The 25946-nt window shown below is 41.7% G+C and overlaps 1 long non-coding RNA gene across 1 annotated transcript; it reads left to right on the top strand.

Moving 5' to 3' along the window:
• The first annotated feature begins 1139 nt into the window (after nt 1-1139).
• On the top strand, nt 1140-24304 carry LOC138295374 (uncharacterized). Its single transcript, XR_011203582.1, has 3 exons — nt 1140-1230; nt 9135-9214; nt 24243-24304. It is a non-coding gene; the product is annotated as an uncharacterized lncRNA (long non-coding RNA).
• The last annotated feature ends 1642 nt before the right edge of the window (nt 24305-25946 follow it).

Here is a 25946-nt window from a genome sequence, read left to right as displayed (position 1 = left end):
CATTGGGTTTTTCAGATGGAAAAACTGCCGGAGGCTGATATTGTCTTTTTATATTTAGATGTCTAATTTGCAAGCAAATGTTTAGTTGCTGAATAAACATATTCTTGGATCGATAAATACCCCTTAATTTGGTAGAATAACATATCGTTTTGTGTGACAGTCTGTTGCAGCAAGTGACGATTTAGCGCCAAAATATGTTGTCTTCTGACTGCGAAGCCAGGTTCCATGAAGGAACGGATTGTATAACTTCACCTGCAAAGGAATTACGGCCAGCACCAGGGTATAGCATTCCTATGACGTGAAAGCGGCCCAACTCGACAAAAGAAGCCCCCCTCAATTGTTACAGATAGCTTGAAGCCAGCAACTTCAGTTACACTGTGACTGGCATTGTTCAGACCATGCTTTGTCCAACACGCCAAGTACTAACACTGTACTTGCAGTTAGGGCTTTATTATATATTTTTCTATCTTTCTTTTGATGGTATGTTATTTATTTGCAAGTCAACGTCTGCCAAGGGAGTGCAGTCCATGCTGAAGGCCTGGGGGACCCCAAACCTTGATAACAAATGGGTCCCTGCTCATCTTAAAACCGCCCTGGGAGGCATTAGGGAGTGAACTTTCGATGACCTGCCCATTATGAGCTCTGACACAGCAGCTATCTGGCCCAGAGTCCAGTGGTCGAAGTGGGCAGCATCAGAGGGTCACCACATACACCAACTTTTCTAATTTTTAAAAACCGTTCCCCTCCTTTTTGTAAAAGAACAACAGTCGGTTAGTTCCGATATTTTAAATGAGTTCCAGCTGAAGCATCATGCAGCAAGTCTCTCAGCGGCGGCTTCGCCATTAAGGCGGAGGAGCGTCACGCCACTGCTTTCTGAGCAGTAAAAACATGAGAAATAAAATGATAACAACACAGGTTATTATCATTTTATTTTTCCTTGCTGAGTCGAATTCAAGGGCAGGGCCGCGGGCCATTCAGATGGACAGCGGCTGTAGCACGGGGAGGAGTACGTAGATCTCTCCACCCGAGCTGTGGTGCACACGCTCCCAGGGCCTGACTGAGCATCAAACCAGACCGCCCAGGCCAATGACAGTCCTGCTCTCTTGCTGGTAAAGAGTATTACCAGCATCAGAGCAGCATCTGGATGGGTGTTGGGAACTGGGAGCCATGCATGTACTACTGGGAGTCGAGAAAAGAGGTGCAGGAGAGCACCGAGGCGGCGTACAGCAGGTACGTTTTTTTTATTTAGTTAGTTTTTCCTACCCCTATGCAACTCCCATCTTCCTCCTGTGCAGCCCCACCATTTTTTTTCACAGCAGTCGCCACTGGGGTCTCCTGTGCTGTGATACTGAATTTGGGCAGACAGAAGCATTTCTGCCACAGTTCCTGCTTCCTTGAAAGAAATGCAAATATGCACAACGAGTCAATCAGCAAATGTATAGGGTAATCTGCACATGTAAAGGACATTTAAATTGACTGAATCACTCAAAGCTTTGGATGACAAAGCTTTCTCTGTGATTGGTAGCTGAGTGGCAGTTTTATGGCTGTGCAGCCATCAGGGAGAGAAGTCAGCAAGCAACAGGGAAGAAGATGGAAGTGCGAGGGAGTAATAAAAGATGAGGGGAAACGGAGGAGTGAAGGTAAAGCAAGTGAAGAGTAGAGAAGGTGGTGGAGCGGGCACTCCTGAGAGATTCATGTGAGAGTAGTGCTCTTGAACTCCTTCCTACTTTAAACACCCTCAGTTAGAGCAGGTGCAGAAACGGCAGTGCACCCACTTCAGGGCCTGGCACCCCAAGTAGCTAGAGGTAACTTGGAGTTAAAGGTCTGTGCAGTGATATTAAGAGGGAAATGACAGCATGTGAAGGCTGACACATGGTGATGGGTTATGATCATATGTGGGAATGGGTCTCTTACTGTATGCACGATGTTGCCGGCATTAACTACATGCTTTCTTCAAAAGCTTGTTACCATACTATTTCAGTAAGTTTGTAAGTGGTGAAATTATCAGTGGTAAAAGTTCACAAGAGGTAAATGTCTGTAGCAAATGTTGTGTGTTAAAAGGCACCATGTACTATAAAATGACAAATGCTACTGTGTGGAAAGGGACCCATGCAGTGGTGTAATATAAGCCCCCATATGTGTGGAGGGAGTCCCTGAGCTCCAGAGGCCCCTCAGCAAAAGTGGTAAGTGGTGGGCCAGAGAATGGGGCTGCCCTCCATGTACTCTGCAGGGGGGCCCCTTTAAGTTTTGTTACACCACTAGACCCATGTAGTAGATGCCCATGTTTTAATATCGGTAAATGCTTATGTGGTCATGTTACCCACTAATACATGTCAGTGTGTAGTGTAAAACTTCCCATGTCTTAAAATGTGGGAAATGTCAGTGTGGTCTAACTCTGTGGATTACGTTATGGCACAGTAAAAAGATGACAAATGGCTAGTGGTGTTTGTGTGATAAATGTCAAGCGTGGTAAGTAGTGATTATACCGGTGTCATTAACTTTAACTGATCGAATCACTCAAAGCTTTGGATGACAAAGATTTATTTTTGAGTGGCAGTGCAATGAGTTAAAAACTGAGCTGTGAAGTGTGTTTTTAAATGAAACTGTATTTATATAGCGCCTACTACCCCTAAAGAGGTGTTGAAGGGACAGTTATGGAAAATAAATTACATACAGTCTGGGTATTACTAAAATCTATGGGGGTCATTATCACATCAGTGGCGCCAACATAGCGCCACGGAGGCGACCAGCTGTCTGCCAGATTATGGACACTGCCGGACTTACGCCAAACTTAGGGTTGAAATTCAGCAGTAGCCATGCTGGCGGACGGTGGTGTCCTGGCAGTGCTACCACCTGCACCGCCCCACCAGTAGGACAGCGCCAGCCGTATTAAGATCTTTAATACGGCCTGGTGGTGTCCTGCTGGCGGGACGCTGCTGGCGGTAGCAGCACCCCTTCCCGTTCCCTTCTGTACGACCTTCTCCCTGGAAAGGTAAGGTGATCGTCTGACAGGGGAGGGGATTGGGAGGGTGGGTGGTGTTATGTGTGAGTGTGTGGTGTCTATGTGTGTATGAATGCTGAAGTGAGTGCATGTCTGCATGTCAGTGTGCCAGAATGCGTGTGAGTATGTATGAGTGAATGTGTGTATGGATGAAAGTGAGTTTATGCGTGAATGGGGGTAGGGATGTGTGTGAGTGGATCGGAGAGGGTGGGAGTGTGTGTGTTTGGATGGGGGTTGGGTGGGGGGAGTTAGGTGCTTGCTGGGGAGGTGGGGGAACCCTCTACCGGTGACAGGTAAGGAATTCCCTGTCACCGATAGGCCCTACCGCCATGGTTTTCGTAGCTTTATACCACTGCCGAAAACATGACGGTAGGCCGGCTCATAATACCGCCGGCTCATGTGGGCCGCCGGGTCGGAGATGAACATCTCCGGCCCGGCAGTTCATACTGCCATGGCAATATGAGTGGTGATGTGGTGGGTTGGCAGCGTCCAACCTGCCTCACTCATAATGTTGCGGTATACTGGCAGTGATACCGCCAGATTAACCCTGGCGGTCAAAAGAGCACCAGGGTCAAAATGAGGGCCTATATTTTGGAAGCACCACTTAATATCAAATCTTTGTGTGACTCCTGTAGCAGTCTATACTGTATGCTATGGAAGTTTAAAATAATGACTTACATATTCACACAGGCTCTGCCCTCGTAGCACTATACACAAGTCACTATTCTCCACTGCACCAACAAATATTTAGGGACATATTTACAACAAAGTGGCGCAGCATGGCGCTGTGCCAAAATTGGTAGTACCACGCTGTGTTACTTCAAAATCGCAGGAATGCATCTTATTTACAAAAATATGGCACACCCCTATTTTTCCCCTAGCACTGGTGCTAAATTTAGCTGCCTAGCGCCAATGCAGGCACCCTTGCACCATAGTGTGCCTCCGTTGAAGTAAATGGTTGTTTATGTGCAGGAAGGTGTCCTTTCCTAAACATAAACAATTAATAATGGTGATTTGTTACTTCTATGTGTGCTGCTAAATGCAGCACACATAGAAGTAGCACACCTTCTTGCAAATAAACCATCATTCATGGCGTTTGCTCTTTCCATGTGTGCTGCAGAATGCAGCACAAAAACGAGGAGAAATAAAAGTATTTCTCCTCTTTCGCGATGCTAACACCATCTATGGTATGGCTTTAGTTTTTGGTGCTGCCTCAGATTGGCATTTCCTTTGCAAATCTGGGGCAGTGTCAAAAGCAATGGGTGTTGCGGTGGAAATCCCAAAGCAACACCCAATGCATGCCCCGCCACAGAAAACTGCATTGAGGAGGTCCATATTTACAAGGCGGTGTTAAGCCATAAAAAGTGGCTTAACCTCACTTTGTAAATATAGCTCAGGGACAGTGCCACCGGAGCATCACCAAAAGTGATGCTCCCGTGGCACTAAGGACTTGTAAAAATGTCCCTGAGTTCTGTGGCTCTCTGGGTTACACATAGACCTCTGCACTGCATTAACTAATAGAGGATTCATAATGTACTACAGTGCATTTCCCACTGAGTAACAACTTTTTAAAATGTTTTTTTAATTTAAGCTGTGGGTTATTTTATATGTAGCTATCTGACAGTGAAAGACAACAAAAAACTAACAGAATGTTTTGTTTTTTAAGTCACACCTTTGAATCCGCCCCCACATTCAGTGACACCACCCCATTGCATGCAGCATTGCAGTTCCCATACTATTTTTAATGCACTTCGACCACTGCCCCTCCCAGAAAGTAGCTTCACGAAGATACAGAATCTTTTTAACTGAATGAAAGATACAGTAACACACCACCCAGCATCACTGCTGTAGGTAAAAACACATCGTGTCTCTGAGAGATATGTGCGCTGCATAAGTGCAAATGACCGCAGAGGCCGCACAGTCAAGCATTCTAAAAATCTGCTGTGATCCAGAACTGTTCTCTCTACAGTTCGTAGTTTGCTTGAGGAACAGCAAACACTGTGCATTGTACTTAGAGTGCTGAGTACAGCTTCAGATCCGTGTAATTAAGCGAAAACTGGACATGCATGCCTGGGCTCCAGCCTGTTAGAGTTACTTGTTTGTTTGCAATGTAAATAATTAATATGTAAATTGCTGTGGACTGACGAGGCTTGTTTGCAAATTACAGCACACTCTCACTTTTCAGATTGGGTCACTTGATCAGCAGCTCACAAAGTCATCAAAATAAACAGGGCTTTGTGCCCACCTTTGTATGCCCCGGCCTTCAAAAGAAACAAATTAAGGAAACTGGAATTTTAGAAGGAGCTGTAGACCAGAGATGTACACAATTTACACTCATCTATATTGATAGTTTTATCCAAAACAACGATAATTATTTCATATACAAAACAAATAAAATTATTTAATACATAAAGCAAATATAATCATTTAAAACATTTTAACAAGGACTCTGCATTTGTGAAGCAAATATTGATAGTGCCACTATCACTTTTTGGCAGTATACACACACTATTTCACTTGTGATATATCTCTCGACATAATATTGCATAAACTACATCAAACCATATATTGGCTCATTTTTACACCTACCTCACCCCTATCTCAAACATTCTCGTACTTCCAACCAGGACCAGCTTTAGAGCTGGTGGTGCCCCCCCAATGACCACCTTCATCACAGATACCCTCACTACTACCCTTTAACAGTGCCACTCAAGTCTCAATAACCTCTCTGTCTCTCAGATGTATTTAATTAGTTGTATTTGGCCACTCATACTAGTGTAACGTGTCAGAGCACTTTACATCACAAACACCTACAGAGGCAAATCAATCATATCTGTGTAAATCAGTGTATAGGAAATGTTACACTAGACAGAGGGCTACAAGGTGTAGGAGTCATGCCATCCATACTGGTAGGCAGTATAGTTTAAGAGTGCTTGATGTGGAGAAGCACAAACTCAGAATTTTAAAAGCACCACCTAAGTTGGGATTGTCTTTACTAATAAAAATTGATTTCTAACCAAATAAACCCTTTTTGCAACATTAGGATAATGAAAGACTTGGAAAAGGTCAAAACATTCTAACCTATACCTTGCAATTTCCATGAAGATCTTTGATGACAGTTTCTAGCTCACTGTGCTATGTTAGGATTTTAACTTATAAACTGTAAGTAACTAAGGGATATCTCCAACAAAAGCATTAACCCACTGACCTATTTACATTATATGCACTTTGTGATCTGCATGGTACACGTTCTTTGCAATAGGCATGTTAATCCTCTGCGCTACCTTATGATGAGTTAAAATGTCCACTAGACAAAACTGGATCTCTCTGCAGAAGGTGCTCTAATCACTAGAGTTATCTTGATATTTTAACTGTTGAAAGTTGCTGGAGGCAAGGAACTGGGCAGCAGGTGCTTTTAAAACCATAAGATACTTGGAACACAGTACCACACACGAAGACAACACCCGGTCGGGTGGCACCAGTCGTAACGCCCTAGAACCAGTCCTGTATCCAACTTCCAGACTCCATCTTCCACACTCATGCTGCAACTTCAGTATCTTCCCTCCTTCCTCAACCTTTACAAACATCACTGTTTCTTCCCGCCACTCTTCCTTTTTATGTTCTGGCTTGACAGAACAGCTTCCACTAGACATTTATGTGAGGACAACCTGGAAAGTGGCTTTGGCTCCACCCACATGTAGGGGAAGTTCCTGCCTTAGGGCGCTGGGGTGTTCCACCACTGATATTTTGGCCACCCTGCTCCCCAATTACATGTGAATAATAAAAACAAACACAACTATGCAAACTTTCCAAATAATTGATCTTTAACTCGTGCCAGCGGCAGTAACAGCCTTCTGCCGCAAGTGGTTTCTGCTTGGCTCTGAAGGGGGTGGGGCTACAATTTCATAGACTCACTACATACATACTGGTGGCAGACAGTACGGCACCTAGTACACATGTCGGGTTGGATGGCTGATTTTTCTGGCCAGCCCAACATGTGCTTTAGAGGCTTCTCTTCACCTGCACATTAGTGAGCGGGGTTTGATCAAAGCCACAACCCCAGGTCTCCGAATGAATGGTGAATTGCCTGCTCAGGCCAATCCTGGAGCTGCTCTCATGATGTGTAACAGCAAGGGAGTAGCATCGGGATTGGCTGAGACAATGTGCCCATCTATTGACCATGATGACACAGGCAGCCAGCCACTCTTACCCTGAGGCAAAAGTAGGTGATTTGCATTCTTAACTCATTGTTTTTGCCTTTTGTTATCTTGAAATCATTGACACATGAGTGACCCTTGCTAAATATATGTGGGCCTTCATCTATGCCTCACTGTTTAACCTGATGCTGCAATTATGCATAACCAGTAGATTTAATTCCTTGAATCGAAAGTGATGAAGTAAGTTGTTACCTTGTGTGCTGTGGCCTCAGAACCATGGTTGAGACGGATCTTAACTCCCGCTCGCTGCAGAGTTCAGCAGGGTATCCTGGTTTACAGTGAAAGGATCTGTAAATGCTTTAATGCTGGAGTCATTGCTGTAAGCCCTTTTTATGTTTCTAACAAGAAAGCAGTGCATGCACATACCACAACCAAATTATCCCATTTTGTATGAATTATTGACTTCCCTGACACGCCAAATGAGATCTGAATGTTCCCCTAGCACTGCAGATAAACACGGACTAGCAGGTCAGGGCCCCGCAAGAGGTCCTATGTTGATGGCATTTTCACCCCCACAAGCTCCGGCATAAAACTGTTGAAAAGACGCTGGGTGTGTACTGTCTTCCCTGCAAACATATTGGACAAATATTTAGAGGGTGGTGAAGAATGTCTCAGACATCTCTGGTGAACTATCTGGCTCCACATTGATATTGCATGATACCTTGGCATTCCCAGAGATCATGCCACAATATCAGTCCTGCAAAATGTGTGCCAAGCTTTGTATCTTACGGCTACAGAAGACTCCAGCCTGTCTGGTAGCAGACATGGTTACATGAAATGGTTGAAGGAGCATAACCAGGCTGTACCATTATGCCTCCATAAAACATGAAGAAGTAGGGGTGATAATTTTCCTTTTTCAACGTGTAAAACGAATTGTTAAACATAGTGCACTGAACTATATTAGTAAAAGTGCTTGATGAGAGTTATGTAAGCCACATTTAATACTCGTTTGCAAGAATGTCAGTTATAGTATTTTAAAAATATTATTCTTTATAATAATTGTATATTCAACAAGTTAGAAATTTAAATATATTTGAACTAAAAGTATATTTGTGTTCATTTTAGTTGGTCAGAGTGAAGGTGTTAACTCAGAATCACTATTGAAATTACTAATGATTACTCATGTATTTTGAGTGTTGAATTTGCATAGAAAATGTAATAATGTAGAGAAAAATAATGCACGCATTTGAAGGTGCGCCCACGTGAGTGGCCGCCAATGTTCACGAAGTGCATTTATTATTGGCTTATTAATATGAAATGATGAGCTTGTGTATGATTAATGTACTAATATGTCATATTAATGGTTATGTATTTTGTATTAGCTTTATTAACCATAGGCCTTAACTTAGCAAGGTACTGGGCCTAGTTACACAGCCTCATGTCAAGCTGTATTTCTTAAATTGTTTTATAAAATGGATGCTCAGAGAATTAAATTGTGATTTTCCATTGTACTGACCAAGTGCTCGTAGCTAAAAGTCTTTCTCATGAGAACTGCTTCCTAGAAGATGATGTACTAGCTAGGATACTTAGTTTACTGTAATGTGTGTAAGACTGACCTTTCCAGGAGAAGGCAATGAACATACGGACTGGAGTGTAAGCTTCAACAATATTGTTACCTGATGAGCGCAATGACGAGAACGGAAGAAACGAGACCCAATCATCAACATGTGAACCAAGTAGAACTGGAGATTTGAAGTTTTAGTTTCACTGGACTAACCGTAAACATGCAATCCTCGAACCAATAGAGACATGGGAAGCAGTTTTAGGAAATCTAACTTAGCTGGACTGCACTGAAAAGAGACCACCATTTAACTATTTTCTGTCTTGCCATAAGGTCATTATTTTCTTGACCGTCTTTAGAAAAGACATGCTTAACTTTATTGCTTAAAGAGACTTTGCTTTTCTCAATTTTGAAGCTGATTCCTGATGCCAAGCTGACCAGACCGATGTTCTACTGACGAAGACTGTCACAGCTTGCTGATCCAAACAAGGAGAGGTATACTGACTATGATATTGTTTGCTATGTCTATTTGCTTTTGTTTCTAGGTACCAACCACTATTTTGATAGCGCCATAGAAAGATGTTTTCCAAATCTGTGTGACTAAATTGTTTCGTATGAAGGCCAAACATGCTAATTCTAATCTGATGTTAGTTAGGCTTCTCACTGATGAGATTCGCTATATGTAAAACCAGTTTATGTCTTTTGTTTGCTGAATCTAAATGAATGTAATATCATTTGCGCAGCTATTCTTGCTATTAATTTGTACTGTAACTTTAGAATGTGTAGAAGCTCAAGCTTTGATTAGATTGCCATTCTTGCGCTGCTTTGGCCAGCCAGTGTTGTTTCTGTATCTTTTTCATTTGATTTTGAGATTAAGTTACGTAACATTAGCATTGTTAATTTAGGGAAATAAACATTCTAACTTTTACCCAAAGGTGTGGTTATTCATGTCTGCTAAGTCATGGTGTGTGACAATTACTGACACCTATTGATTACAAATGTTATTGATTGTTATTGGATATTGATCTGTATTGGTACTGGATACATGGTGGGAAAACCTTAAAGCGAGTCAAAAGGTCCATCAGGCTATTCGCGTCTCCCTTGTAAGTTTACCTATTAAGGTCTGATGTGCTAGCAGAGATGGTAGCAGAGATTGATGGTTTGTCTCCTTAAGAGCCCATAGGTGGTATAGTATTTGGTCCCAGAGACTTTGGATTTTTCTGATTAAATGTTACAAATTGGAGAGAAAATGTGCCCCAAAAGTACCTAAAATGACTTTCCCAGAATCTTGAAGCTTGCCAATGAGTGTTTGAGGATGTTCTCGGCGCTCTAGTGACAGTGTGAATGGAGTAGGTTTTGCTCTTGCACGGCTTATGCAAATCAAAGGTGAATTGTGATGTTTGTGAGGGTTTAGGGAGTTTGCGTACTCCAAATGAAGTTGTAGAAGGAGTGTGCGTATTCCAAAGTGTGAGAGGAGGGAAGTCGTCGAACTTCACGTGTGTGGCCTTTGTGCTAAAAAATTGTCCACGTGGTTGTTGGTATACGGACCCTGCGGGGTCTAAGACTCCGGAGTATATTGAAAAGTGAATGAGACACTTGGTTTTTGTTCAAATTTGTCTGGTTTAATAGATCGATCGGGCGTGGTCGACAAGTCAGAAGGTGAGTCAAAGTGAGTGAAATAACTTTTCGACTGAGATCTGGCAAGTCCTATGTGCACCAGGACAGACCCACAGATCAGTTGAGAGTGAAATTTCCGGGTCGACTTTTGCTTGCGAATCAGAGAAACTGAGAAAGAAGGAGTAGCTGCTATAGCGAAACGCAGTCAGTGAAAAATTCGTAAAGTTTCTGAAGCAATTGTGTTACCTTACCTGTACTAAACGGGCAAATTGGATTTTGATTTTGGTTAGTGCTCGCAATAATTTTGCATTAGTTTAGTCTGAATCTGAGTTTAGGAGGACAAGCCACAGTACGTGTGAGTGTGATGTCATTGGAGCTGCACTGGGATAGGTTGGTTAGTGGGAAGGGTCGCACACAGTTTGGCAGCCGCCATGAAGCGTAATTGGTTGAGAAGGTGGGTGAAGAGAATTCTGGGATTAAAAGTCACTTCCGGATTTGATTTTGAATAACATAAAGGTTGCCAAAATGAAATTTTTCAAAGCTCTAAAGAGTGTTTTAAGGGGAGATATGTACATTACAACGAGTACAGGGGATATTGCACCGCCAGAAGGTACACCAGCTTACATTGTAATCAAAGTAAAAGGGTACTGCGCCACATATGTGGCTAAAGCAATGGTGCACAGTGATAGGGAAGGATGGGAGATTAGCGTTTCCTGCCTATGGAACATTGAATTTGAGGAGCTTAGAGAATCTGAGGAGCATGCCGTATGATCTGAAACCCCCTCCAAGACCAGCACAGTTCGAGGTATTAGCGATTTGGGAGTTAGTGGCCAAACAGCAACAGAAATTCGAGAGGTGGCTGAGAAAGGCCGAGAAGATACTAGTGAAGGCTAGATGGGATGATGACAGGGGATTCAATTGTTTCCAGCGATTACACAAGACAGCGAGAGAGAAGGAAGGAAAGCTGCCAGAAAAACAAACAGGAGCCTTTCTGAGAGTAGGGAGCGGGGACCAAAGGAGTCTAAGGGACCATTGACATATGGAGAAGAATCAGACAATGATGAGTTTATTTTGCAGTTACTGAGAAATCATCCCCCACCATATACAGAATGAGAGAGTGGTCCGAGCACTAGTATAAATCCTACAGCTCCGACTCAGGTTAACGCAACAATAAGTCCAGTACAGGTTAATCCGAGCATGACACAGAGCCCAATGCAGAGCAGTCTTAACACACCCATTACTCCAGTAGCACAAAAACAGGTGCCACAGTCAAATGTCCCGAGAATTTACCCTGATGTACCTGTAGTGGAAACTACCACAAACGTAATAGTGCCTACAAAACAGGTTATCCCGAAACCAACGTTGGTTCAGACAGAATCGACTCAACTTTTACTGCCTCAGGTGCAGCCACAGGTAATACCAAAGTACACTTCGATAACAGGGACACAGACAGATATGTCAGTACTAATGAACCAGAATATGGGAACTACGCAACCTCAGAACTTGAGTGTTAGACCATGGGCAGATGCTGTATCTGTACCTGTTACCATTGGTCCGATTCTGCCTTTGTCTGCACAAGAGAATAACAGGGCAAGTGGACAGGGAGTTCTGAGTCAGAATACAATGAGGGGAGGACTCAATGAGAATATCCGAGTAGTCTCTCCAGTGGGACAGACCCTTGATGGATCGAGATCTTTGCTAGACCTTCGCCCATTCAGAGTTCCTCCAGATACTGTGATAGGGTTGAATGTAAGTCAGAGCCTGATATTATTGACACCGCAGACTCCAAATACAGTTGTACAAGAAGTGCCACATGGTCAGAATAGCAATATTTTGTTGCAAGGTTTGACTGCCCAGCAATTGACTGAATGGTTAGACAAGTTGAATACCCCGCAGAGTGTGCCTAAGGGAGAGGAGCACGTGAATTACACAAGACTAGGAATGGAAGCGGGTGAGCTCATTGAAGGAACTATGGGTGTGAACTGATTAGAGTCCTACACAGAATCAGAATTGAGATATCTGTGCCTGACAACTACAGGGGAAGTGAGCAATGTACATCAAAAGCTAGCAGACCTGGCAGAGAAGTACAGCATAGAAATAGAGAAAACAAAGCATTTGAAAAGGAGTTACAGGTTAGATTTTGACGCAACAGACTTAAAGCACATGAGATCTGCAGGAATGAAGGCACATCCTAGAGAGTTACTTCAGAATACCCAGACCTGGGGAGCATTAGACAGATGGGAAGGCAGATGGGTAAAGAAAAGAGATAAGAGAAAAAGGGATTCCCCTGAGCTTACTGCAAATGTGCAGTAAAGTAAGGGTCCGGTGAAAATCTTTACAATGAGAGAGATTCCAGGAGGGAATTTTGTTCATGTCCCTTGGAGAAGAAGTGACATTCTGTCTTTTACAAATGATTATCCAAGGTTGAGAGAAAAAAAAACAGTAGAATGGTACCAGCAGACAGACAGGTTTGTGAAACTTGCAAAGTGCCTGTGGGAAGACCTGAACACTCTATTAGAGATAGTAGTTCCAGCTCATCTGTGGATAGAGTGTAAGAGGAGCATAGATTGGCCAATAAAAGAACCAAAGAGAGATCAAGTTATTTGTGCGCCATCTCCTGAAGTAATGAAATACTACTATAAAGTGATTGAATTTTTGAAAACGAGAATTTCACCCAAAAACATTGATTGGCAGAGAATAGACAGGACAGCTCAAGAAGCAAAACAGTCGGTACATGCTTATTATGAGAGATTGTTGCAGGCATTCAAGCATTACAGTGGTACATAGACAATAGAGCCAAAAGATATGATTCATTTTGTGTTCAGATTTGTGGAAGGATTGAGACTTGAAATTAACCAGATGATTAAGTGTCATTTGATTTGCTGGCAAGCAAAGCCGATTGATGAAGGTGTTGCAGTATGCCAAGTACTGTAGTGACAAGATTGATTTGAAGCAGAGAAAAAAGCTGAAAGAAAAGGCGATGATGATGCAGATTAAAGCTGCAAAAACGGGGATGCAGGGAATTTTTCCACCGCAACTGCAACAACAGCAGCAGGGAAATATGGTATTGCAAAATTAGATGAGAGGTAGAGGTCGCGGAGGTAATGTAAATCGTGGTCCCGATTTGAATACTGTAGTGGTTCAAAATGATGTGCAGGGAATGAAAAAATTGTTGCCTTGTCAAGCTTGCGGAACAGTTGGACATTGGAAGCGGGAGTGTCCGATGATGGTGCAGGAAGGTGTTGTTCAGCAAACAGGTGACATCAACTTGTTTCAAAACATGGGAGGACCGAGAATGAGAGATCATAATCCGAACTTCCAAAATATTGTGAATCAAATGCAAAATTTTCAACCCAGGCAGCAGGTGCAAATGCCACGTGTACAAATGACACAGTTGCAGCCAATGCAAAAGCAGGTTCAAATGGTACCTAGACAGCACATTCAAATACCCCAATTGAACAGCAGCAGGTGATGCTTCCTCTACGGGTCACAGGTCAGAAGTCCAATCAAAGTAATGACACATCTGACCAATTCCTATAACACAGTGAGATTGGAATAAATGATGATTGGGTGAGTGGTAGTTTGGATGAGGAGGAATGCATGCTTGCAGCCTCCTTAGAGGTAGATCAGAAGGGTCCCTATGTGAAGCGAAAAGTCATGGGTCACAGAGTTTCATTTCTGGTTGATACAGGAGCTACAGGCTCTACAGTAAGATCTGCAGAAGTTCCAAATTTGCACCTTTCAGGAAAGACAGTCCAGAGTGTAGGAGTAGCGAATCAGTATTTGACCAACCCAATTACAGAACCAGTTCAGGTTAAAATTGGCAGCTTTCAAGGATTACACAAATTCATAGTTTGTGATTCAAGTCCAGTATCCCTATTGGGAAGAGACTTGCTGTGTAAAACCAGGTGCTCGATTACTTGCTCAAATGATGGAATCAAGATACAGACGAATAGTGATGATGAGGATGACTCAGCTCCAGAAACCAAGTATGAGACAATAAATGAGGAGTACTCCCTGATTAATTTCTTTCCATTGTTCACAGTGAAGGAGCTTCCTCCTGATTTACAGGTAACAGTTAAAGAGAAAGTATGGGATCTGACAGGAAAAGAGATAGGTCTGATAAAGGGAGGTGAGCCAGTTAAAGTTCCTGTAAAACCAAACGTGATTTTTTCCTCAGATTCCCCAGTATCACATTCCCCAAGATATTCTTATAAAGGTTGCCCAAATAATTGCAGAATTTGTGAACCAAGGGGTCTTGAAAAAAGTGTTGAGCAGCCCATGTAATTCACCAATAATGGGTTTGAAAAAGCCCTGTGGGAAAGTTCGAATTGTCCAGGATTTGAGAAAAATAAATGACATTGTGATCAAATGTTGCCCCGTGGTGCCAAATCCAGCCGTGATTATGTTTCAGATTCCGTGTGATGCTGAATGGGTCACTGTCATAGACTTGTCACAAGCCTTTCTTTCTGTGCCTCTTCATGAGGATAGCCAATTTCTCTTTTGTTTCAAATTTTTGGACTCAGTTTACTGTTGATGTCGAATTCCTCAAGGGTTTTCAGAGTCACCTTCCATATTCAATCAGATCTTGAAAAATAATTTGGAGTCGCTGGAATTACCTTTCCAGTCGACCTTGGTAAAGTACTTTGACAATTTGTTGAATTCGTCCAAAATGAGGGACGAATGCAAGTATGACACAATTGCCTTGCTGAACCATTTGGGAAAGAATGGTCATAAAGTGTCTCCACTTAAATTGCAATACTGTCAGAAAGAAGTGAAATACTTGGGTCACCAGATTGAGAAGGGATCAAGAAAAATATCCAGAGAAAGGGTGACAGCCATATTGCAGATGAGTTCCCCAGCCACACAGTGGGATGTCTGGATGTTGCTAGGGATGGTAGGCTATTGTCATCAATGGATCCCCAATTTTTCAGTCTTTTCGAAACCATTGCAGGAGCAGACCCACAAGGAGGTTACTGATCCCCTAGTGTTAGACCAGGCTTAAATGAAAGTGTTTTCTGAATTGAAAGAGAGTCTGTGCAAAGCTCCGGCTTTGGGTGTGCCTGATTACACAAAAGCCTTTAGGTTGTTTTGTCATGAGTGTGATGCATGTTCTTTGTCTGTCTTGACTCAGGTCCATGGAGGTGTGAACCACCCAGTAGAATATTTTTCAGCTACTTTGGACCCAGTTGCAGCAACTTTACCAGTCTGTTTGCATGCAGTTGCAGCGGTTTGTCAGAGCCTCACCCAGTGTGAAGGTACTATGATGAGACACCCTCTAACTATCATGGTCCCTCACTCCATTGAGATCCTACTTACAAAATCAAAAACTCAATACCTAACAGGTGCCAGGTTGACTTGTTATGAGACAAGTATTTTAGGGTCACCAAATGTGTCATTGAAAAGATGTACAGTGCTTAACCCGGCAACCTTGCTTCCGAATGGAAATGTTGAAATTGAAAAGTTGGAATACATTGAGCATGATTGTCTTAAAGTAACTGTTTTGTGCACAAAACCGAGACCTGACATTAGAGACACCCGATTGGAAGAACATGACCAAATTATCTTTGTTGATGGTTCCTGTCTAAGAGACAATACAGGAGTACTGAGAGCAGGATATGCTGTGTGCACAATTTCTGGTATCCTGGAAGCTTCTTGGCTTTGAGGAGTAAATTCTGCACAAGCAGCGGAACTGGTAGCCCTAACTAGAGCGTTCCATGTTTCTGCTCAGCTTATAGTTACCATCTATATGGAAAGTCAGTATGGATTTGGAATAGTCCATGCCTTTGGCCAGTTGTGGTCACAGAGAGGTTCATGACCTCTTCTGGTTCACCAGTGAGAAATGGTGAGAGAATGAAAGAATTGTCGCATGCTAACTAAATGCCTGAAAAGATTGCCGTGGTGAAATGCAGTGCACATCTGAAATCGTAAGATTTTGTGTTAATGAGATATAGATATGCGGATCAAGTCACAAGGTTTTGTGCATTTAACTGTATATCGTTCAAAGATAAGTGGGGATTGTTACCTGATGAAGACGAAACATGTCAGAATTTTGCATTGCATGTAATAGATACATTGGAAGAACTGAAAACATTGCAGAATAATGTTGACAGGGAGGAAACATGTTCATGGAGCAAAATTAAATGTGTACAGCGAAAGGATGAACTGTGGGTTTCAGAGGAAGGTTAATTGGTTTTGCCTAACAGTCTGTTATCTCAAATGGCTAGGCTTTATCATGGTCAAGCACATGTTGGGAGGTCTGCATTGATTTGACTGTTCAAACATAATTGGTTCAATCCGAGGTTAAGACAAGTTGCTGAAGCAGTTTGCCATTGTTGCATCATTTGTCAGCAAATGAACGCAGGAAAAGGGACAGTCATTAATTTGAGCCACACTGGAAGAACAGGAGGTCCATTTCGCAGAATGCAAATGGATTTTATTGAGATGCCTGTGTGTGGAGGTTTGAGATATGTGTTGGTGTTTGTCTGCATCTTTAGTCACTGGATTGAAGCATACCGTACAAGAAGAAATGACAGCCTCACAGAAGTGAAATTATTGCTTAGGGAACTAATACCACGTTCTGGGTTTCCAATCTCTTTAGAATCAGATAGGGGAAGTCACTTCAACAATTAAGTAATTAAATTGCTATGTGCAGCATTGGGCATTGAGCAGAAGTTGCTTTGTAGTTACCGTCCTGAAGCATCATTACTTGTGGAACAGATGAATGGTACATTGAAATCAAGAATGGCAAAAACGTGTGCGCCGACAAATCTGAAGTGGCCTGATGCACTGCCTTTAATTTTGACAATGAGAAACACACCAGACAGGAAGACAGGATTGTCACTGCACAAAATCCTCATGGGTAGAGCAATGAGTTTGCTAGCGGTCCCTGCAAATGCGCTTGTGAGCATTACAGATGATATGGTGTTGGACTACTGCAAAGGTCTGGCTGATGTGGTTCACTCTTTCTCTCAGCAGGTGGAAGCCACCATACTGCCACCAATCCAAGAGCAAGGACACACCCTGAGGGCAGGTGACTGGGTGGTGGTCCGGAAACACGTTAGGAAAACCTGTCTAGAGCCTCGGTGGAAAGGCCCGATCCAGGTGGTTCTGACCACTACCACAGCTGTGAAGTATGCTGGAGTTCTGAACTGGATCCACGCAAGCCACACAAAAAAGGTGGCATGTCCTTTGGACGATGAAGAGGAGTTGTTGAGAGTACCAACAACGATAAGAGAAGCCTCAGAGCCGGAAAGAGAAGAAAGAGGAACTGAGGCTGGATCTGAGCCTATTCAGGCGGTTCAGTCACTCCTGTGGGAGACGAAGGAGAAGACCTCCAGGAGGTTGACAGTGAGCCAATCTCAATTGAGGCAGCAGGAGATTCTAGTCAGAAGAGGACTCTCACAGAAGTAGAAGATTTTGAGAGACAAACAGCAATTGCAAAACCCAGAGGGGGAAGGAGTTGAGGCGGATCAAAGCCAATGTGATCTGACTCCTCCTGAACCAGATGCAGGTCCGTCAAGAGAAAATCCTACAGAGCTAGAAGCAGTTTCTAGTTCAACACTGAAAAGAGCATTGGCCAAGGGTCCACTGAAAGGAGATAAGTGGCTGGAGTCACAAGCAAAGAGAAAGAAAGCAGTTGTTGTGACAGCAATCGAGGAAGAAATAGACACGACTAGAAGGGAAGATCTAAGTGAAGGAGAATTGAATGGAGATTTGAAAATTGAAAAGAAAGAGAATAGCAAGTCGAAGGTATGCAGGTCCTAAATGGGCGTATGCAACAACAAGTGAATGGCAGAAAGAATTGTTGTCTTTTTGTTTTGATCAAGAGATTCCAAGTCAGTATTTTGGCACTTGAAGGAAGCTAATGAACTGAACTGTTGAGACAAATTTGAGAAAAGTGCAAAGAGAAAAGACACTGTTGAAAGTAACCGGATAAGACTTTTGAAACCTGATTTTGACAAGATAACCTGTTTTGACAAGCTGCTAAACCTATTTTTGAAAAAGGATCCTAGAAGTGAGACCGAAAGCTGAAAAGAAGATTTTTGTTTTTGATTTTTGCTAAATAGTTTCTAAATTTTTCTCTTCTACTTTCTACAGATCATGAGTACCATTAGCCAGCAGGGTAGGAAGAACAGGTGCTGTAAATACCTCAGTATTGGTTTGGCAATTGCGTGTGGTATTGATTGTGGGTATGACTGTTCTTGACAAGAGTAAAGCCAACCATACTTCAGCTTTAGAGACAACCACTGCATTCACATCAATAGAGAAGTTTAGGTTAGATGAGAAATATCTGCACGTAGGTAATGCACCAGGGGAACTTTCTTCTAATGTGTTCTATCGCTTATTGAGTGAATATGTTGAAAAAGTGGATGTGAAGAATTGTTTTGTGTGTACGCAGATTCCTTCATCAGTCAAAGAAGGAGTTACTTATCGTAGTTTTCCTCTTACTTATGGGATAAGTTGTAGTCTGTCACTAACAAGATTCTATAACCAGGAGTACATTCAGTATTTCTACTCCAACCATGGTGTGGTGTTTTCGTTTGTCCCTATAATTAGGTACCTGAGTAGAGTAGCTAAGGACAATGACATAGTATTAGTGAGAGGTTTCTTTGAGCCAACATTAACTTTTGGCACTGCTTACACTCACAGGAATAACTTGACATGCTTGCTTACACCTTTAGAAAAAAGCTTTTTAGATCACACAGATGACAGGAGAAAGGCATTAAAGGAGAAGTTAGCAAAAGGTTTAGAGAAAAGAACTATTGAAATGATTATGTTTATAGCATGATAAAAACACAAGGGAAATTAGCTTTAGATGCACAACACGTAGGGAAGCTTTGTGTATATAGGCCTAAATCTTGCACTGATACTTTATTTGTGGGAACGAGTGAATGTAGACGTGTTTTTGTTTCAGAGTAAATGGACATTTATGTTGAATGGACAGGATCCAGCGATTCCTGGCATATATTACATATGTGGGCCTAATGCTTATTACTGCCTTCCAAGAGGATGGTATGGGACATGTTATTTGGGGATAGTTTTCCCAAAGATCTTTCAACTTGATGACTTAAAGAAATTTCCAAAAATTACTTAGTTACATCACATTAGACAAAGGCGAGAATCTTCTTCTGGTATAGTGGGAGATATATTTGGAGCAATGATACCTTCAGTAGGAGTTGCTCTGAATTATAAAGATTTGAAAGTTGTCTACTATTGTGGATAACATGCTGACAAATTTTTCAGGAGCCATACTCATGATAGATACTGAATTAGCTGCTGAAAGAGCTATGCATTTTCAGAACCCCCTTGCATTAGACATTCTTTTAGCAAAGAATGCCGGACTTTTCAAAATGCTTAATTCTAGGCATTGCTGCTCGTTTATTCCTGATAATGGTAAAGAAATTAGAAGCTGAGGGTCAGATTTACCAAAGGGTTTTACCCATTCTGTGTCTATGGGAAAATGTGTTTGTACATATGGCCCTTACTTACTAATCTGAATAATGAGAGTGCTGATTTGAATGAGTTGAAAAAACAAGGTGTTTAGGAGAAAGTTGGCAAAGGGTTTGCTTCAGTCAGAAATGGGCTCAGCAACATTGTGAAAGGGATAATACTGAAAATAATACAAGGAATATTGATTACTGTAATTTGCATAATTGGAGCATGGGGAATATGTAAATTGTATATAAGGATCAAATTGTAGAAAACTAAAAAATAATCAGAGGAGGGAAGAAATTAAAAGGGAAAATTTGTTTAGGAGAAATTTGAAAAAGGGACGAAATTATGAAGGGATTGAAATGACAGAATTTAGCAGAAGAAAAAAATTGTGTGATGACACATTTAGTCATCAGAGGAGGGATTGTTAACGCAGAATTACTCATGAAATTATTAATGATTATTTATGTATTTTGAGTGTTGAATTTGCATAGAAAATGTAATAACGTAGAGAAAAATGATGCATGCATCTGAAGGTGCGCCCACGTGGGTGGCCGCCAGTATTCACGAAGTGTATTTATTAATGGCTTATTAATGTGAAATTATGAGCTTATGTTTGATTAATGTAGTAATATTTCATATTAAGGGTTACGTATTATGTATTAGCTTTATTAATCATAGGCCTTAATTTAGCAAGGTACTAGGCCTAGTAGCATGGCTTTCTTTCAAGCTGCATTTCTTAAATTGTTTTATTAAAATTAATGCTTAGAGAATTAAATTGTGATTTTCCACTGTGCTGGCCAAGTGCTCGTAGCTAAAAGTCTTTCTCATGAGAACTGCTTGCTAGAAGTTGACCTACTAGCTAGGATACTTTGTTTAATGTAATGTGTGTAAGACTAACCTTCCCAGTAGAAGACAATGAACATACGGACTTGAGCATAAGCTGCAACAATATTGTTACCTGATGAGCGCAATGATGAGAACGGAAGAAACAAGAACCAATCATCGACATGTGAAACATGTACTAGTACAAGTGTAGATGTGAAGTTTTAGTTTCATTGGACTAAACATAAGCATGCGATTCTTGAACCAATAGGGACATGAAGAACAGTTTTAGGAAATCTAACTTAGTCGGACTGTACTGAAAAGAGACCACCATTTGCCTATTTTCTATCTTGCCATAAGGCCATTATTTTCTAGACCGTCTTGAGAAGAGACGTGCTTAACTTTATTGCTTAATGAGACTTTGCTTTTCTGAACTTGATGCTGAATCCTGATGCCTAGCTGACCAGACTGTTGTCCTACTGACAAATACTGTCACAGCTTGCTGATCCAAACAAGGGGAGGTATACTGACTATGATATTGTTTGCTATGTCTATTTGCTTTTGTTTCTAGGTACCAACCGCTATTTTGATAGAGCCATAGATAGATATTTTCCAAATTTGTGTGACTAAATTGTTTCGCATGAAGTCCAAACATGCTAATTCTAATCTGATGTTAGGATTCTCACTGATGAGGTTTGCTGCATGTAATACCAGTTGATGTCTCTTCTGTACTGAAAGTAAATGTATGTAATATCATTTGCACAGCTATTCTTGTTATTAATTTGTACTGTAACTTTAGAATGTGTAGAAGCTCAAGCTTTGATTAGATTGCCATTCTTGTGCTGCTTTGGTCAGCCAGTGTTGTTTCTGTATGTTTATCATTTGATTTTACGTAACATTAGCATTGTTAATATAGGGAAATAAACATTCTAACTTTTACCCAAAGGTGTGGTTATTCATGGCTGCTAAGTCATGGTGTGTGACAATTACTGACTCCTACTGATTACAAATGTTATTGATTGCTCTTGGATATTGATGCGTATTGGTACGGGATATATGGTGGGAAAACCTCGAAGCGAGTCAAAGGGTCCATCGGCCTATTTGCTTCTCCCTTGTAAGTTTACTTAATAAGGTCTGACGCCCTAGCAAAGGCTGCATTCTTTTTGTATGTTATAATCTTCAGTGTGAAAGCTTGTTTTTCCAAAGTTGCAGGTGCTGAAGTTAATAAGGAGCTTGTTGTGTACGAGAGATAAGAGGGTCTGAGAGAGTGCTACCGGATGAAAGGAGTATCCCAGCACTGGCAGCTTTAGCTTTTGAGATTGCTGAATGCCTTTTTGAGGCACACTTTCTATGTGGCTTTATGCCACGGCATCTCTCTTAGACAGAATCTTTTACGGTAGTTCTGTCTGCTAACCTTTCTCAGATAACCTTTTAGTATTAGAATAGTTTAGGAGCTAGATTCAATGGTTAGGCAAGATAACTTAACTTTAGAATCCAGATATCAAGTATTTTTCCTGATTTTTCTTCATTGTTACTATTGAAGCATTGATCTTTTATAAGTTGCTTTGATTTAATACTAAGCAACACCTTAACTCTGGTGATTTTGTATCTCTAAACTATGGTTTTGAGACTCATCTATGTAACTTTGGCTTCAAGTCTGTAAATAAGGTTCTTTGAAACTTTAATTTGGACTCTAAGATTTAATGTGTGTCTATTGAGTTGCACCATAATCAATTTGAATGATGTAGTAAAAGTATCTGTTCACCCCTCATAACAGATAAGAAAAGATCCATTTAACCCCAGATGAAAAGATGGGGCCCCAGGCTCCATCATGTTCCACATAGTCTTGAATGAAAAATAATCTACCAACTGAATGATTAGATGCCAAAATCTGAAATAATTTGATGAGGTTTGCCAGAAAAAAGGATGAAATGAAAGGTGATTTGCTGGAGGCCTTTGATTCATGGATGAGTTGTGGGGTGCTGCTGAACTGTTCACCACCTTGCATAAGGATTATAGGTCAACGGCTTCCCTTCTTTGCATTTCATGCATCTTCTTTATTTACTCTCTCCATGGGGCCCTTGGGGGTAAGCAGCTAGCAGAAGGGGAGTGACAAAAACAACTTGCTTGCCTCTGCACGTATGGCCACACAATATATATATTGCCTAGGTGAGTAATGGGTGTCCGCATAGATATTATTAATTCAGCAGGTTAAAGCGGAACCAGGGTCCTGGGATGTGGTGGGCCCGCTGCACCTTAATTATAACCATCTTGGAGGCAAAATTGCCCATCAGGCATTACGGTACAGCAAGTCTCCCAAACCATAACTATTCATCTTGCGTTTTTTGGCTGGTTGTGCGCTATTGTAAAAAGTAACATGTGGCATAATAACCCACCATCTGCTGCATAGTCTGCCGATTTTAGTATTATTTGTTCTTGATTCTAGTTCAAATGAATCAAAAGTTATAAAACATCTAGTAACGTATGTTGCCTCACATCGGAAGCCGTTCACAAAGGTTGACTGATCACCTTTCTGTTGCTTATTTGTCTTTTCCTGTTACATAATTTAGTCAACCCTGCTGCATATTTAGGTCCTCCGCTGATACATAATTCCAGTAGCCCTGGTCATAGCTATTTATCTACACAAACCAATAGCGTTATTGGTGTTGCATGCATCACGATCCATGTTAACCATGCTCACCCGATGCAGGGCTACCATGACAATATTTGTCAAGTATGTCTTGAAGGGTGCTGTTGCTTTAAACAGAACCTTCTCATTTAATGCTGCGAGGTGGGGGTGGCGGGGGCTGTGCATGGTCGCTAATGGCTGACCAAATGATTGGCATTGATCTATTGGAAATAAAGTAAAAAGAACAGCATTGGCTTGGAGATATGCTCAGTTGATTTTTCTCTGAAGTGAAGGAAATGAAAAGGACCTATATGTTAGAAAGATGTGATGTCATCGAGTTGTAGGGAGGTTCATGAAAAAACTATTAATTTGTTGCAAACTTTACTTTCAGTAACAACAGAGGGATGTTGTATTTTTGCATAGAGTTGGGAGGGGGTTCCGGGACACAATAAAGTTCGGTATTGTGAAGGCCTCCACCAGTTCCCTGGGGAGGCATCACCTTGTATTCCATTAATGCCACAACAACTAGTGAATGGGCTTAACAAAGAAACAAAGGCCACTGCTGGAACAGCTCCTGCACCCCTATGCTACCATTGCAATATGGCGAGGCAACCATTTGTATGGATGGTAACAGAAACAACTTACATCAAGCATGACTCTCTCTGTCTTCCCCTCTTTTCCTAATAGTTCACGAGATTTGCCTCAAAGAGAACAAATTAAACAATAGTACATCAGATGTGAAATAGTACATGCTAGAAATCTGTCTATGGCAACTATGATTGATCTAGTTCTAAAGGTGTCACTGTCAGTCAAAGGAGCAGAGAAGGCATTACATGTACATCCATATTCATAAGTAGTATAATTTAAATGCTCTTCATTGATGCATCGACCAAGGCACACCACCTTATATCTATTGGCCTACTATATGGAATATGTACCAACTTGTTATAATCAGCTGTAGCGTATAACTTATGTGTTAGGTTGCTTCTGCTATATTATGTTTTATTTTCCTTTCAGTATCTGGTGAAGCCTGAAAAACTTGACATAATGTTTGGGCAAAGAACAAAAGGGTACAGAACAAAAACTCCTTTGCAGCTCTTGCACCCCTACAACACATCGACCCCAGTGTTTAAGGTAAGGAAACTGATGCTATATTATTTTTACATGATAGTTAATGACTATGTATGTGGTCTACATTGTGGGTGGAGTGGGTTCACATCAGAATTAATTTGAGACATAGAACTGTGTAATCAATATTAAAAGTAGATTAGAAGATCAGGAGTTCCACTGAATGCAATGAATTGGCTCAGAGATTATAATGGCTGGCATAAGCCTTCTGCTCCAGCATTCCAATGTTTGCGTTCCTGGTTCTCCCTTTTTAAATTTAGAACATTTTACCCTCAGTGGACTGGATGTAATAATAGATGTATAGCCCAGCTGCTTCTGGCTATACCAGTTGTTAAAGGCCCTCTCCCTTGCCTTGTTATAGGCCCTCAACTGTAGCTCAAGATATCTGTCTGCTTCAGGGACTTTAGCAACCAGTATAAATAGGACACCGAGGCAGCAGGCTGATAAGGCTATATTTTTAGCAGTCATGTTGTGCAAAGGAGAGCTGTTGGAGATATATTGCAATAATACACAAGGTATACATTTAAACAGAAATTAGTTATGTTTTTGCACCAAACTTTATACATTGTACTTTGACTGAGACATGAAGACAAACTAAGTGTAAAACATTTAGGACCTGACCGACCAGTCCTAAAACTACAACATAGTGCCCAAGGCAGGGGGAAGACGTACAAATGTACATTCTCAAACTCCTGGTATACAAACTTTGAATGGTTTACAGGGAGTACTTCAACAAATTCTCGGTTCTGCTTCCCCTGCTTGCTGTTTGGTGGTGACATTCCATGGACAAAAAAAGGAGTAACTGGCTTGAAGCATTTGTCGGACGAAATAAAGAAGCATGCGCACTTAAAAATGTATATGGAAAACCTGACACGACTGGGAATGTTGGAAGATACACCGATTGAAGCCCAGATAATCGACACATACCGAAAAGCATTAAAGAAACACAATGAAGCAGTCAATAGGAATAGACACATAGGTGGTCATTACAACCCTGGCGGTCAGTGTTAAAGCGATGGTAAGACTGCCAACAGGCCGCGGTAAAAAATTAGCAATTACGACTGTGGCGGAAACCGCCAACAAAGACAGCCACTTTAACACTCCGACCGCCAAGGCGGTACAAACAAACAGCGTGGCGGTCACCACTAACAGACAGGCGGGAGACAATGTACTGCCCACAATATTATGACAGGCCAATCCGCCATCTTTTCTGGGGAGGATTCACTGCGGATAAAAACACGGCGGAAACAGGAATCCCGAAGGGAAAACGCTCACCTCTACACACCCCACGAGGAATGAGGACACCATGGACCCGGAACTCCAAATTCTACCTGCAATAGTCTTCATGCTCCTCTACCAGGAGCACGAACGCCGGCGGCGAAGACCACAGTGAGTACTGCACCTACGACACAGGGGAGGGGGGAGGCAAAAAACAGGGACACACACACGCAACACCCCCAACCTCACCTACTACAACACACACACTAATGCATGTCAATACATAACAGTTACACGCCCCAAACCCCCCGGAAGAATGCAATGACAATAGAAAATGAGTATAACCATTGTAGTATATTAAAAGCAAGTAGGCAG

The sequence above is a fragment of the Pleurodeles waltl genome, chromosome 1_2 (assembly GCF_031143425.1).
Source record: "Pleurodeles waltl isolate 20211129_DDA chromosome 1_2, aPleWal1.hap1.20221129, whole genome shotgun sequence".
Classification (NCBI taxonomy): domain Eukaryota; kingdom Metazoa; phylum Chordata; class Amphibia; order Caudata; family Salamandridae; genus Pleurodeles; species Pleurodeles waltl.
The sequence above is the reverse complement of the archived record's forward strand: the minus strand, read 5'-3'. Positions and strand labels throughout refer to the sequence as shown.